The 13,001-nt window shown below is 38.3% G+C and overlaps 1 protein-coding gene and 1 non-coding gene across 2 annotated transcripts in view; both read right to left on the bottom strand.

The window, feature by feature from the left end:
- Pld5 (phospholipase D family member 5) overlaps positions 1–13,001 on the bottom strand; it is a 342,516-nt gene that overhangs the window by 235,187 nt on the left and 94,328 nt on the right. The gene's annotated exons all lie outside the window — the stretch shown is intronic.
- On the bottom strand, positions 4,279–4,384 carry LOC122104018. Its single transcript, XR_006146854.1, has one exon. It is a non-coding gene; the product is annotated as a U6 spliceosomal RNA (small nuclear RNA).

The raw sequence follows: 13,001 nt of genomic DNA, 5'->3' as shown, positions 1-13,001 counted from the left end.
TCCATCTTAAAACAGCATATGATAATATTATACATGCAAATATTTTGTCATCCTATGAATTGACAACTATTTCTACATTTTTTTTCAGGGGAAAAAACCCACAACTTGAAGCTGGGGTGGGAGTGGCCGGACTCCACTCGGACTGAAAACCAATGTTCTTTAGCCCAGACCTAAGGCCAACATTCTCCAGCTCCAAGTCTCAAGGATCTTTTTCCAGCACTGGGCTCCTTTACCAGCCCCATGAGAACCTTTTATCATTTAGGATTCCATATGCCTGAGCCTTTTCTGTATACATTGGGAAGAAAAATAGGACACTATAAAGCATGAGCCTAGGAAAAACCCACTCAGTTTACAAGGAAACCCCAGGATTAGAAAACGCCACAAAGATTACAGTGACGATCCAGAGGTGGGAGGTCACGCCTGTAATTCAAGCTACTCAGGAAGCTGAAGTCTAAGGATTGCAATTTGAGGCTATCTCAGGCAGACAAGTCAGAAAGACTCTACATTTCCAAGTAACTAGCAAAAAAGGAGGAGGGGGTTGTGACTCAAGTGGTAGAGTGAGATCTTTGAGTGAAAAAGGTAAGCATGAAGCCCTGAATTCATGCCCCAGGACTGGCAATACATATATATGTATATATGTATAAGCATATACATATATATATATATATAATAAGATAGAATAGAGTATAGTAAATCGATCTAATCCTGTAAGTATCATCTGTATATCAATAGTACTTTAAAATGCATATTTCTGGCTATGCCTTCTTCAGGCATGCTCCAGACTTATCTTTACCTGTCCATCTAGCATCTGGATGACACGTAAGTCTCTACCATAGTCAGTTTCTTCTCCCATTGTCCCTATCCCAGTAGATGGCCCTGGCATTCATCCTTATAGACTGATCCCGGATTCTCTTCTCTCTTCTATTTACATTGAACCCAAAACACATTGGACCCATCTCTCCATTCCCAACCCTGGCAGGCTCATCCACACCACTCTCGTCTTCTGTCTAGGTTGCTAAAGTGGTCTTCTGTGATTCTTCAGGCACATAGGAGATAAGTGAAGTAAACCAGGCACAAAGAAACGTAGGTCCCATGGTTTCCCTTATTTGCAATAACTAGTATATGTCTGAGACAAGCAGAAAAGGTCAGATAAGATGATGTTAAGCAATAACTAGTATATATCTGAGACAAGCAGAAAAGGTCAGATAAGATGACGTTAAGCAAAATGTACCCCAAGATAAGGACACAAGTGGTTTTTTTCTTTCTTACTATTGTTTCTAACGTATTTATAAGGTACCATGTGATTTTTTTTTCTTTTTTCTTTTTTTTTTGGTTGGTCGTGGTGCCTGAACTCTGGGCCTGGGCACTCAGCTCTTCAGCTCAAAGCTAGTGCTCTACCATTTGAGCCACAGCGCCACTCATATGATTTTTTTTTTTGCTTTGTATGTCCCTCCCCCACGGTATAACCCCTGTTTTCACTGTATTTGATGTTGGTATAATTTGGGAAGAAGGAGGGAATAAACAAATTGTTTAAATAGGGATACAGGTTGACCCATTGCAACAATGATATGTACAAGATGCTATGTTGAAAAAAAACTTTCCAATTTAGGTGGGGGGATGGGAGGAGGAATGTAGTTGTGCAGATGGGAGGGAAGGGATGGTAGGGGAAAAACAAAGGAGGAGGCAACAATACTTGATAAGAAATGTACTCATTACCTTGCTCATGCGATTGTAACCCTTCTGTACAATAGTTTCACAATAAAAACATTTAAATAAACATGATGACTCCACTTATACATTATATTCTTTCTTTGGGGATTCTATACATTATCTTCCTTCTGTCTACAACATTGTTGTTCTGAATTCTTCAATGCCATCATTTGATCTCTGCTTAAATATCATCTCAGAGTAGCCAACCTTGGAAGTCTTTTCCTTCATCTACTTCACCACTCTAAGTAAAGCAGTCATTACCAATTTGTATGTGGCCATTTTCCAATCCACCCATCTCCCTGCTGGTAGATCAGCCAACAGGGCAGGAACCCTTTCTTTGTGCAATTTCAACATCCCAATGGCTACAACAACTACTGGTACATCAGGGTGTTTAGGAAACATATATGAACAAATGAACAAGGTTGGACTCATGTTTGAAAGTAAGGAGAAAGCACCTATTTGTTTTCCATATAGAACATCCTTCTGCATGGCATGTGCCTTTGGTTCCAGTTCAGCTCTTTGACATTTTAGCACTGTCACTGAGTGGAGCTTCTGGAAAATGACTGGGAAGTTTCAAGCCTTTTCGAGAGAATGGTATGAAACACCTTTCAGGTACAAGGTCAGTCAGTCACTTTTGTGACAGGAACACTGTAAGATACAATTTATATAAATCATAGAATAAGCAGAATAAATAAGATTAGTCATGGTTTTATAACTCCCATAATAAAAGCAGATCAATGCAAATATGACATGTTTTTGCATAAATCTCTGCCACAATGACCTTCATTGTATTAATGAGGTTTTCTAAAGAGTTATTTGTTACAATTTCTTATGTATCATAAAGGCTGAAAAGTAATTGTAAGGAAAAGTAACTGAACAACACAAAAGGAAGCTCTATACAACATGAAAGGAAATAATTTAAAATGTGAGTAAACTAATGATATGGGTGCTTATTTAATGCTTGCTAATTTAGTGGAAGCTTCATAGTATTAACTTCCTATTTAGCTGGCTATGGAGAAATATGTATATGTATATGTATATATACATGTGTACACACGCTACTTGCACTGGGTTATGAAGTATGGATTTAACTTTTCAGGAAAGATGAATTTTTATTAGTAAATGCCCACATCAGATAATATTTTTCCATAAATCAAAACATTTTGTTCTTTAATGTTCAAGCTCATTTTTTTCCTTATAATATGAAAGCATTCAAGAGGAAGTTTCCATTAAAATGAAAAATAACATCTCATCTAGTATGCAGTGAAATGGGGTAAATTGGAAACTCTGAGAGTGAATATAATTCTTATATGAACTAATCAAGCTGTACTATGATTAGGAAATGGTGGTGAAGTCATTTAAGACCCAGGAGTCACAAGCAATTTATTACAGTAATAAATAATACCGTGATGAACAAAAGACCAGCAGCAAAAATTAATTGCTCCATTTTTCTACCATGTTTACAGCAATGTCCTCTGAAAATCTCTCCTTATCTTACCCACCCACTTTTTCAAGCACCAGTCTGAGAAACAGAACGCATGTAGAAGCAGATTTCTATTTCTGAATAATGTTATACCGTATCTCCAGGGAACATATAGCAGTACCTTTAGCACAATTTAGCAACAAATAGTTTGCTGGTTAGATGGCCAGTTGCCAGGGAGTAGAGTTACCCACTTATCCTAGGTCTTTTTTTGGCTGTGCTTATTGAAGCCAGATCTGTGTGGGCTTTGACTTCTTTCCTTCTGGAGGCATACCTCTCAAGCCCAGGCGAGCCTGCTCTTAGAGCACACAGCACAAGCCAAACTTATAAGGGGACTGGATTCCCAATACCAATTCTTCACCCAAGGAGATAGGAGGCAAGGTGCAGGTTTCTCAGTTATTCAGTAGGTGCTTGTGAGAGGCCTCCTATGGGTCTAGAAGTTCTAGAGGGGAGTGAGTTACCTCTGACTACAAAGCTAACCTCACTAACATACTTCACATGGACTTTTTTCTGTATTTTCCCCTGGTTCCTCATTCAGTGGGAATATAAATACATGAACTCTGAAGCTCCTTCCAGGTCTGTGTGTGAGTGTGTGTGTGTGTGCACACGTGCACACACGTGTGTACATACATTCCAGGTGTGGAATCTACTGTCTCTAATCTCAGTCTCCTGAAACATTTCAAGAGACAGTCAAGACTATTTTTTCTATTCTTACATCATCATCATCATCATCATCATCACTATTTCTTCCTGCAGATGGACCCCAAGGCCCTGCCCATGCTAGTTAAGAGCTCTACATTGAACTTCTTTGGACCATATATAAGTGGCAGGTACTAAGCCAGGTGCTGGAGATAGAGTAGTAACAAGATAAACAGGCTCTAGCTCCTATTGAGCTTACAGCCAATCAGGGAGTGGTATTATAAGTACAGGAGTATCATGAAATGAATTATCAAAAGATATATTAGATGCTATGAAGTAATAAATCAGGCAGGTTAAAACACATCTTGGGTCCGGACAGAAGTCCTAGAAGGATGTGTGTGTGTGTGTGTGTGTGTGTGTGTGTGTGTGTGTGTGTGTGTGTGTGTGTGTGTGTAATGGTTCATGAATGTGCATTGCATGTCATCCTTGCATACAGACCATGCTAATCTTCTCTGCATTGTTCCAGGTTTAGCATAGGTACTGCCCAAACAGGACATAATAAAGTTATTTTGAAGACCTTGAGAAAAGTGGTAGGTAAAGAGAAGCAGGCAGAGCTTACAGATGGAAGGATTAGGCCTTGAGATGACCTGGAGTAGGAATGAACATGACAGTTCCAAGATACTAGGAAAAATCAATACTTTTCAATTCTCACAAGCATGCAGACTTTGTCTAATTAACTGTGACGTTTTAGAGAAACAGATGAAAAATAAGGAGATTGAAACTGGCATTCCTGATCTTTGTCTAGGAGGAATATTTCCAAACATCATTCCATTAGCCTCAGAAATTGCTGCTTTAGACACTCATGTTGTTGCTAATGACAGCTATTTTCCCTCTAAAAATGGCCAGTTATCACTCTATTTGCTTTTTTTTTTTGTCTTGGAAGGGAATCTTCCCTTCTGTTCACATTTCCATTCCCTCCATTGCACACACTTCCATAATTGACTTTCTAAACCAGTGTCATCTCCATTTTTTTCAGGTCCCTTTCTCCCATTCTTCCTCTTACCACACCTTTGTTTGGTTATTATAATAGCTCTGTAGGCATCCACATCTCCTGTCTGTTGCCTGCTAACTCATTTTCTGCCTGAGCAAATCTGATATTTTCCATGAACTCTTTGTATGCTTTACTGTGGTTCTCAAGATTATGTTCAAATTCTTATCTAAGTATTTTCCAATTGGGGTGATATATGCATCCCTAAAGGGGACAGGTGACAGAAAATGTGTGAGATTTTTGGTTATCATAACTGGTCAGAAATCTACTGATCCCTAGCAGGTAGAAGCCAGGATGCTGCTGTAAGTGCCCTAAAACACAAAATGGTCCCACAGCAAAGGTGATCTGATGATACATGGTGTGAGCAGTGCAGACATAGCTCTTTTGCATCTGTTCCTGCCCAATTCTCAACTCACCATTTTTCTGTTTCAAGCAGTCATAGAGAACGGTGGCGTTGCACCACATGAAATTACCAATATTTGACAAATTTCAATCTTACAAATCAAGAAATTCTCCTATTTCACGTGACCCCACAAAAGATTAGGAGTTTCTTGAGTAGAATTGTGTGTTTCTTCTGCCCAAATTGTAGCCCTCACTTGCTGCTTTCTCTTACACATCTTCTAAAGTTCAAACTGAACTCCACTTTCCCGGCAGCCATACTATGAGTTGCAAGCGTGACATTTGACCTGTTGTGTAGGTCTTCTGTGCTTTGTACTCTGCCATCATGCCCCTGTATGCAGCCATCTACTGAAGACAGCTGCATTCAATGAGTCCCTATGGTTCAGACATAGGGACTCATGGCCAGGTGTCCTTGCCCACTTTATCTACCCAGAGTTCAGCACAAAGCCTGGCACCTAAGGGCCATAAATTGCCAAGCAATTAAGAAACAATCCAATTTGCCTATCCCTATGGTCAATTGCTTCCATATCTGCAAGGGGAATGCTGACAGCTGTACTATCCTGAGTCACCAAGACATGTCTTCCAATTACAGGCAAGAAAAATAGTCAATGTTTCTCAATAGCACGTAAAACATTTCCTTCATAGATATAATCAGAGAGTTTTTGGAACTGCAAATGCTGACCTAGCACTACGCAGGTGTTAAGTACAATAAAACAAACCATCTGTGTTCTGAGTTCTTGCTAACTGCCAAGGTAGCTTTTGATAAAAAGCTAGAAAAACCTGGAAAAGATGCAGAGAAGTGAATTGTGACATTAGATATTTTTGTTTGGTTAGGGTTAGGACCTGAGGATGAACAAAAGCTTTCTTGCAAGTTAAGCACATGTCCTATACTGTAGCCCCGATGTTTGTTTTTTTTTTTTTTTTTGGTTGGTTAATTGGAGATAAGCATCTCAAAGACTTTCCTGCCTGTGCTGGCTTTGAACAATGATCCTCAGATCTCAGCCTCCTGAGTAGTTAGGACTACAAGCATGAGCCACTGGTGCCTGGCACCCCTGATATTAATTTTAAGAGAAATTCTTTTTTTTATTAATGTTTTTTTTGGGGGGGGATCCGGTCATGGGGCCTGAACTCTGGCCTGGGCGCTGTCCCTCAGCTCTTCAGCTCAAGGCTAGCACTCTACCACTTGAGCCACAGCGCCACTTCCGGCTTTTTTCTTTTTGCTTATGTGGTGCTGAGGAATCGAACCCAGGGCCTCAGGTATGCAAGGCAAGTGCTCTACCACTGAGCCACCTTCCCAGCCCTTAATAAGTTTTTTTTTCTTGTGAAAATACTATATAGAGAGGTTACAATTACATGAGCAAGGTAATGAGTACATTTCTTATCAAGCATTGTTGCCTCCTCCTTTGTTTCCCCTTACCATCCCTGCCCTCCTACCTCCCCCCACCAAAGTTGTAAAGTTTATTTTTTGACATAATGTCTTGTACATCTCATTGTTACAATGGGTCCACCTGTGTCCCTATTTGAACACTTTGTTTTTTCCCTTCCTCTCCCCAAATTATACCAACATCAACTACAGTGAAAACAAGGGTTATACCATGGGGGAGGGACATACAAAGAACCAAGAAATCATCTTATAAATATGTCAGAAACAATACAAAGAAAGAAAAACCATTTGAGTCCTTAATTACAATATTTTGTAGCTATAAAGACTAACTTCTTCCAGAACAATGTTTGAAATAATTTCCAAAATGAGAAATTATTGCAATGTCAAAAGAGGTGTCACTGGGACAAATGTGGTAGTGAATTCCTCTAATCTTAGCTATTGGGTTAATAGAGAATAGGAGGATTATGGTTCAGTTCAGAGTGGGGAATATTTAGTGAGATTTGATATTAACCAACAAGCCAGGTGTTCTGTAATCTAAGGAGAAACAGGAAAATTGTAGCCTCAGCCTAGTTCTGTACAAAAACACAACACTCTATCCAAATAACAACAATAATAATAACAATAGCAAAATAGTAATAGAAACTAAATTAAAAGTTATGGATGTGGCTCAGTGATAGTATGCCTGCCTAGCAAACACAAGATTCTGAGTCTTAATTGGAGCAGTGCCAAATTATTTTATAAAATGAAACCATATGTGTTGATCTAATGCTAGAAAAAGAGTCAGAAGACTTTTGCAATTGACTAGTAAGTAGAAGATCCTTTTTTTTTATTGTGAAAATACTGTACAGAGGGGTTACAATTACATGGGCAAGATAGTGAGTACATTTCTTATCAAGCATTGTAGCCTCTCCTTTGTTTACCCTTCCCATCCCTTCCCAGCCTCCCCCTGCTCCTCCCCACCCAATCCTCCCCGCCCCCCCCCAAAGTTGTAAAATTCGTTTTCGACATGACAACTTGTACTTCTCATTGTTGCAACAGGTCCACCTGTGTCCTGATTTAAATGACTTCTTTTTCCCCTTCCCCTCCACAAATTATACCGACATCAAATACAGTGAAAGTAGGGGTTATACTGTGTGGGGGGGGGACATACAAAGCAACAAAGAAATAATCTTATAATGATAGAAGATCCTTGAGTTAACCATTAGAAGAATATAAAAAGTTTCCAAATTGGTACATAAATCTAACAGAAAAATGGTTTATGTGAGCTTTTGTTAGGGGTTCTAATTTGGCTTTGGTTTGGTTTTGGCAATGTTTATTTCTCTGTCCTACAATTATTTTTAATTTTTTTCACATAATATACGAATATATTTCTGCTTTTAAACATACAAGTGTATAATGCACACTATAGTTCCTCCTATTACTACTCATCTTTCCTGAAATTACAGCTATCATCTTGCATTTCTGTGAAGATTGGCATGCATTTTTGACATATACAGACAAAAAGATATTTTATACTTTGGTTTTGTCTTGTAAGAAATCAAAGCCAAATTGTGAATACATATTTTTGCTTCTTGCTTTGTTCACTCAGTGAGTTCTAGTTCTGTGTCATTACCCACAGCTACATTTATTCTTTTACAATTGAGGACTCTAGAGTATAATGGATCTTCACATTTTTGTTGATGAGCAAAACATTTATTAATAACAGATTTACTTAAAACCATATGCTCAACTAAATACCCTTCCACCTTTTTTAGAAGGGTAATGATGTGTGTCCTTTGGTGCAGAGTTTTCAGTAACATTGTTTGCTGCCTGATTTCAGGGAAGGTAGAATGATGGATGATATTCTTTAATCCTGATATTTTTTTTAATCACAGAAGGATGATAATAATTATGGAGATGAGTCAAAAAAATTGAGAGGTTCCTGTTCTTTGAAAATTTCAGAAAATCATCTTTCAGTGCAAGCTGTGTGGAGGGAAATTCCATCCATGAGCCGTAGACCAAGGTGTTTCACTTTTGGCTTGTCGACCTTGGGTGAGACACAGCCTGACCATTTCTTCTTGTGATATTCCTATTGACATTTCACCAAGTACCTCAAGGAAATATGGGTCCTCTTACAGACTTAACTTGAGGGAGAAGATTATTCTTGAAACTCACATGGAGTAAAAGGATGGTAGACCACAGCACTAATTATAGTCATAAACTTCTTTCTCGCTTTTTTGGGCTAGCCCTAGAGTTTGAACTCAGGGCCCAGGCCCTGCCTCTTATCTCTTTCATATGAGGCTAGCCTTTTAACAGTTGAGCAACAGCTCTACTTCTGGCTTCTGGGTGGTTAATTGGAGCTAAGAGTCTGCTGGGGTTGACTTTCAACCATGATCTTCAAATCTCAATATCCTCAGTAGCTAGGATTACATGTATTAGCCATTGAGGCTCAGCCTTTCTCATGTTTTGATTTAATATTCAAGGAAGACATGCCCTGCATCATTGAGATAACAAAGTGAAAGTGTCAGTAGCAGACATGCAAGGAGGAAATACACCACTCTGGAGCATATCATTGAGGGCCTAAATGAGGGTGCCTTCCTTAGTGTTCAACCTTGTGGCTTAAAGCCAGCCTGAGGTAGTCCCTAATCTAAACATCAATTTTGTATGGTACATTCTATGAACTATTTTAAGTATTTTATATGACAATGTTGACTGTTTACATTTTCTTTGAAATTTTTATTCAAATAGTAGGTTGGCATGCAGATGTAAAAACTAATGCAAAGAGATCTGCTTTGTACACCATGCCCAGTTTTTCTCATTGGTAACATCTTGCAAAGTTGTGGTGTAATAAAAGAGCCAAAATACAGTCGTGGCTACAACACACCGATCATCTTCAGTCTTCGCTGGTTTAAGTTGTACTCATTGATGTAGATGTGTTTGTTATAGTTTTATCACCTCTATTGTTTCATGTATTCACCAGCACAATCAAGACACCAAAGAGCTCCCAATTAGGATCATTTCAGAAATATGCAAATGGAATGTGAAAACTTTTGGGATTAGCTTTCACATTTCCTTCACATAATTCCTTCAACCCAAGATTATGGCATGGGACAGGGATGGAGTTGTGGTGTTGGGGATTGGAGGTGGGATCAGACAAGGGAAAGGTGTGATGAAGAGGATGCTTTGGAACGGAAAGGCACAAGAGCTAGACCTTGCAAGCAGAGAGACTGGCTGAGCACAGAGGTGCAGGTTCACACGTGCCAAAGCAATCTAGAGTATCAAATTAACCTGCAAGTGGTGTGGGACCACAGGAGTGCAGTGCACAAGGGACACGGGCCAGAGGATGAGGTTGAAGGGGTGCAGGAAATCTTGTTGAGTTCATTAACACTTGGGCATTCTGTCTTGCAGATAATAGGATATTAAACAGAAGGGCAGATCAGCTGTTTGTTTTAGTTGTGGAGAAAAGAAACCTGAGAGAGACAGGATTGTAAGGAGTGTTAAGGAAAAAGCTATTTTACATCTGTCCATCTGAAATATGCTTCAGTTGAAAATTAAGGCTCTGGGAAGGAAGGAATCAGAAGGCACTGGGAAATAAATCAGAGATGAAAATCACGGTCGTGAACTGATTTTACGGGAAGTGAAGAGAGATGAACCATGTTTGACAAGAGAATGTCATTTGAGAAATATAAAAGGATTAAACGCTTAACTTTAAAGTAGGGGTGGGGAGTACCCAGCCTTTGGTCTGTTTAAGGCCCATGAAACCAGATAGACTCAAATTGAATAAATTGGGGAACTTTTTTCTTAACAGCATAAATATCAATGCAAATTAAAATCAAATATTAAAGTGCTGTTGGCAAGAAAAATGTTCCTTACCCCTAGTGTGAAGATTGGAGGGAGAGAAAATTTTAGAAGAAAAAGTTAAAATTGGGAATTATTAAATCTAAAGGGCAACTTGGCTCTGATCTGTACTCCGATGGAAAATTACCACATTGGAGGTGCTAATCACATCTTGCTCATTGTCCCCAGAGGAAGTGGCTCCAGTGGAAACAAAAATAATATGTCAGGTATGAGAATAATTTCTGAGTTAATGAGCATTAGAAAGGATTACTGCATTATGAATGTAAATTCTGATACAATAAAGATTGCATTTCAAATTAGTTATGGGTGAGAGGAAGTCTACAATGAAGAATGTTAGGATAATAGGAAAACTGCACAGAAAAAAATAGTTTTTAAAAACCAAATGTACTAGAATTAATTGCAAAAACTTTAAAGAATTAGATATAAATGAATTAAACATAAAAACAGAAGAAAATCTGTGAAACCTTTTATAATCTGAAAGAGGGAAAAACTTTCGTAACTGACTCAAAATCCAAGAAGGAGTATGAAAATGATGGATTAATTTATTTACATAAAATAATAATATTGTGAAACTATTGTTTGTGAAAGATATTATAGGCCAAGAAAAAAGACGAGGTGGGGAAATAATTGCTACTTGTATCACAGATAAAAAAGTAATTGAGGGAAATGAAAAATGGGATAGAATAAACATAGTTCAGAAGCAAAGAAATGCAACTGTCTCTTAACAACATGGAAAAAAGGTTCTGTTGCTGGGCATGAATGGCTCACGCCTGTAATCCTAGATACTCAGGAGGCTGAGATCTAAGGATTGTGGTTCAAAGCCAGCCCAGGCAGGAAAGTCCGTGAAACTCTTATCTCCAATAAACCACCAGAAAACTGGAAGTGGTGCTCAAGTGGTAGAGCTCTTACCTTGAACTGAAGAGCTGATGGATAGCACCCAGGCCCAGAGTTCAAACCCCATGTTTGACAAAAAAAGGGGTTCTGTTTCATTTAGAGAGAAATCCAAATTACAAATACACTGTAATAACTGTAGTACTGACTATGATTCACTCCTGTAAGCTTAGCTACTTAGGTGGCTGAAATCTGGAAAACAGCATTTCAAAGCCAGCAGGGTCAGAAAGGTTTATGAGATATCACCTCCAGTGAACTAGCAAAATGCCAGAATGGAGACATGGCTCAAGTGGTACAGTACCCACTGTGAACAAGCAAGCTGAACCAGACAGTGAGGCCCTGAGTTCAAGGCCTGCTACTAACCTTCGTTACTTCTCCATAAATCAGTAAATAAAAATTAAAATAAAACCAAATACACTGAAGTATTTTTTTTCTCAAAGATTAGCAAAATTGTAGCTTTGTGACATAATCTCTTAATAAGGCTAAAAGGAACAATTATTATCAAATGTTAGTGTTGGCAGTGCAAAATGATATAATACAAAGCAGAAAAATTTGGAAGCATTTAATAAATCTGTATATGTATTTAGCCTATGACCCAGGAATTCCCCTTCTAAGAAAATTGATGCCAAAGATTCACTCCTTTAAAACATGCATAACGCATACATACACATATATGCACACCCATACATATGAAAAGCTGAGTCCACTCACAAGATTTGGTAAACCCATTAGTGACTGACTGGAAACCATGTATCCACAGAGGGCTACCTGTTTCAATTATGGAATACTTATACCACGGATACAGCTGCCCCTTAATGCAAACAACCAACAAGAATTAGAAGCCTCCTTCAGACCACCAAACAATACAACAGTAATAAATAAATAAATAATAAAAATAAACTATGAAGTTAAAAAGAAATATTCCATATGAGAAAGGCAAGTCCTACAAGTGATCACAATTATAGGCTAGGTTTCTTTGAAAATACTTCATTAAAAAAATAAATAAAATACCGAATTTAGCAGATTTTGATTTATTTTGTATAAATATAAAGCAACATAACTAGCAGTGTTTATATTATATAAAGCAACATAAAAGGTAATGTCTACATTTTATCTGTGAATGAAGATATCAAAATAAAATTTATTGAAAGGTGCCGGGCGCTGGTGGCTCACCCTGTAATCCTAGCTACTCAGGAGGCTGAGATCTGAGGATCATGGTTCAAAGCCAGCTCAGGCAGGAAAAATCTGTGAGACTTTTATCTCCAATAAACCACTTAGAAAACCAGAAGTGGTGCTGTGGCTCAAGTGGTAGAGCGTTAGCCTTGAGCTGAAGAGCTGAGGGACAGCGCCCAGGCCTAGAGTTCAAGCACCACCAGCAAAAAAATAAATAAATGAAAATAATAATAAAATAAAAAAATCATTGAAAACTGTTGAATAATAGCACTTATTGGGGATAGGAAAATGAGAATAAGTGTGGAGTCAATCAGGTTAAAGTACTATATATACATGTGTTAAATACCATGGTGAAAAACCTTCAAACAATGACATATACTTAACAATGAATGACACAGGGTTCTGTGTGGGGTTTGGTTCTCAGTAAAAGAGGGAAGTGA

The sequence above is a fragment of the Dipodomys spectabilis genome, unplaced genomic scaffold, assembly GCF_019054845.1.
Source record: "Dipodomys spectabilis isolate Male_0828 unplaced genomic scaffold, ASM1905484v1 ptg000019l, whole genome shotgun sequence".
Classification (NCBI taxonomy): domain Eukaryota; kingdom Metazoa; phylum Chordata; class Mammalia; order Rodentia; family Heteromyidae; genus Dipodomys; species Dipodomys spectabilis.
This window is presented reverse-complemented; position numbering and strand designations above follow the sequence as displayed.